Source organism: Pelodiscus sinensis, chromosome 15, assembly GCF_052426305.1.
Source record: "Pelodiscus sinensis isolate ZL-2025 chromosome 15, ASM5242630v1, whole genome shotgun sequence".
Taxonomy (NCBI): domain Eukaryota; kingdom Metazoa; phylum Chordata; order Testudines; family Trionychidae; genus Pelodiscus; species Pelodiscus sinensis.
The window spans coordinates 37,492,648-37,495,469 of record NC_143066.1 but is presented as its reverse complement, the minus strand read 5'-3'; the positions used below and the strand labels follow the sequence as shown (position 1 = coordinate 37,495,469).

At 51.0% G+C, this 2,822-nt stretch overlaps 1 long non-coding RNA gene across 1 annotated transcript in view; it reads left to right on the top strand.

Moving 5' to 3' along the window:
* Nucleotides 1–2,822, top strand: part of LOC142818636 (uncharacterized) — a 59,263-nt gene that overhangs the window by 3,036 nt on the left and 53,405 nt on the right. The window lies entirely within an intron of this gene.

The window sequence follows — 2,822 nt, the reverse complement described above, 5'->3', positions numbered from 1 at the left end:
ACAGCCAATCAGGGAGTGGGGCCTGGCGGCGGCTGGGAAACCCGAGACGGTGACCGCGTCGTTGCCCCGGCGACGGCCGGGACAGCCAATCAGGGAGTGGGTCCTGGCGGCGGCTGGGAAACCCGAGACGGTGGCCGCGTCGTTGCCCCGGCGACGCTGTCGGCCAATGGGAGGGCGGGTCCGCCTAGGCAACCTTCGACGCGGGAGGGAAACTCGAGCCTGGCGACGGGCAGCGTCCCCGACCTCGGGTTGCCCAGAGTGACGGTGCCAACCAATGGCGTAGCCGTGCCGGAGGGAACGTTCCATGGGAGTGGGAGGGGGATTGTCCTGCTCTTAAAGGGCCAGAGCATCTAGATTGGGAAGGGCAGAGAGAGCCCTGCTTTGGCTGTGTGGAAGGGCTGACCCACGTGGCTGGCAAGGGTGGGCAGGAGGCCTGTGGTAGGGGCTCTCTCCTCCCCCTCAGACACACACAGGGCCTGGGCACTGTCACATTTAAAGTGTGACATCACCGGTCCTCACTATGGGCACCAAATACTGTCCAGCTGCAGCCCCCTTCCCCCTTTACGAGCAGACATCGAGTCCACCAACCGTGGCCAGCTCTTTGTTTGCTCCGTGGAAGCGGATGCATCCCCCCAAGCTTTCAGAGACCCAATGCAATGCTGCATTTCATGGCCCCCGACATCCTGTACGCTTGCAACTTGCTGCTGAAAGGTCAGCCTGCTGCCATGAGTCGCTGGCACGACAGAGACCAGGAGACATAAGCCGTGTCCCCCCTAGAAACACTATCGCTGCACCCCTGGAGTGTGGATACTTAGTACAGCGACGGAAGTAAATCACTAGTAGTAAATCCACCTCTCCAAGGGGTGGTACCTAGGTCAACCGAGGAATTCTACTGTCAGCCTGGCCCTGTCTACACTGGGGCTCAGATCAGCTTAACTACCCCTCCCAGAGGTGTGAATTTAACTTTCTAGTGCAGATCAGCCTAAAGCTTGAGTGTTTTCGAGTCCATCCACTAGAATTCAGGAAACACACCAGCCAGCTCAATACACTCGTCTGCTTATACTAAAGACAATCGGCAATAAAGCCTAAGGCAGCAGTTCTCAAACTGGGGGGCAGGACCCCAAAGTGGGTCACAAACCCACTGTAATGTGGCTGCTAGTGCTGGCTTAGACTTGCTGTGGCTTGGGGCCTGGGGTCTTCACTGTTGGGCAGCAGAGCTGAGTTTACAGGCCCCAATCTGGGCCTGAAGCCCTTGGATTTTGGCTTTGGTCTCCCAGGTGAGAGTTTTTTTGCTCAAGCTTTCATCCCCTCTCCTGGGGTTGTGTAGTAATTTTCGTTATCAGAAGGGCATCACAGCACAATGAAGTTTGAGAACCTCTGGTCTAAATTTTGATTTCTCATTGATCTTCTCTAAAAATAAATAAAACGGCCCTCCCCCAAGTCTCACCTCCCTTTACCAAGCACTTGGGAATTATGTCTATCATTGCAGCACCTGTTTAATTTTCATGTTGAGAATTACAGCAGCCTAAGACTTAAAATTAAACTTCAATATCTGTGCTGTTATCATGAACATAAACAAATGAAATAAAAACCTGCAGATTGAAAAGAACTGAGCAGAAGGCGATGAATATTTCATATTCTGTTTATAATTTTGGGAAGGAATACAATGAAATCAGCCTAAACCAGAAGACTGCCATTCAGCTGACAATAGAGAGTGCTGTTGCCTTTGTATTGGACTCCCTGATCTTCAAAGCTATTATGATTTTTAAAACCATGTGCGCCTCATTCCTTCCAGTGTCATTCAGTGTAATCAGTTCTTTAACTGGCATTTGGAGAGATGCTCGAAATATCCAGAAAAGTTATCCCCTCTCATATACATGCAAATGGATGGATGGATGGATGTTAATTTGAAATGATTCTATGGCTGAGGAAAGGTGTATGACAGCTGCAAGAGCTAATTCACAGAGCCTGCACAACACCTAGGGTTGCCAGATGGTTGAAACAAAAATACCGACCCCACACACCTCCCCCCCCCAAAATAGGAAAAAATTCTGTTGAAGGGGAAAAAAGCGGGAGGGAGGAGACCAAAGTTGTTGAGCCAAAAAAAAGAAAGGGACTTATTAAGCCAAAAAAATAAAATAAAACAGCATGTCCCCTTTTAAGTGAGTGCAGGGATAGGAACAGGGGAACATTGATCACTAAGACCCAGGGGAAAACATTGCTTCCCCTAAGTCTTTTGGACAGCAGCCATTTTGTGCCTGCAGCCTTGGGGAACCAGGTAAGCATGGGGGCTGGGGTCGGGGGGCTGGAGATATTGGAGGCGGGGGGGGGGGGGAGGAGGCAGGCACTAAGTGTTTGTAGGGTTGCCAGGTGCCCAGCATTTTCGCTTCCTGGCTGGGGAAAAATTCAGAAAATACCGGACAGCTCAGGTGTCCGGTATTCTCTGAATTTTTTTACCGGACAGGAGCCGAAAATACTGGATTGTCCGGGTGAATACCGGACACCTGGCAACCCTAACAACACCAGCCCTGTTCTCTTTCTGGTGTACCTCAGCCCTGCATGTGAAGGAGCCCAGGAGAGCTAGGAAAGTGGCTTGGTCCCGATCAACCATTCAACTTTTGCTGATCCAGGTGTCCAACGGTGCCAAATGTGGGTGGTGTTTTCTTGTGATGCTGGATACTCACCCCACTAAGAACTAGACTGAGACCTGAACCCCATATTTCACATAGGTCCCTGAATCTTAGAAATATAGGGTTGGAAGGGACCTCATCTAGTGCACAGTCCCATTCAGAGGCAGGGTTAAGTACACCTTGACTATCCCT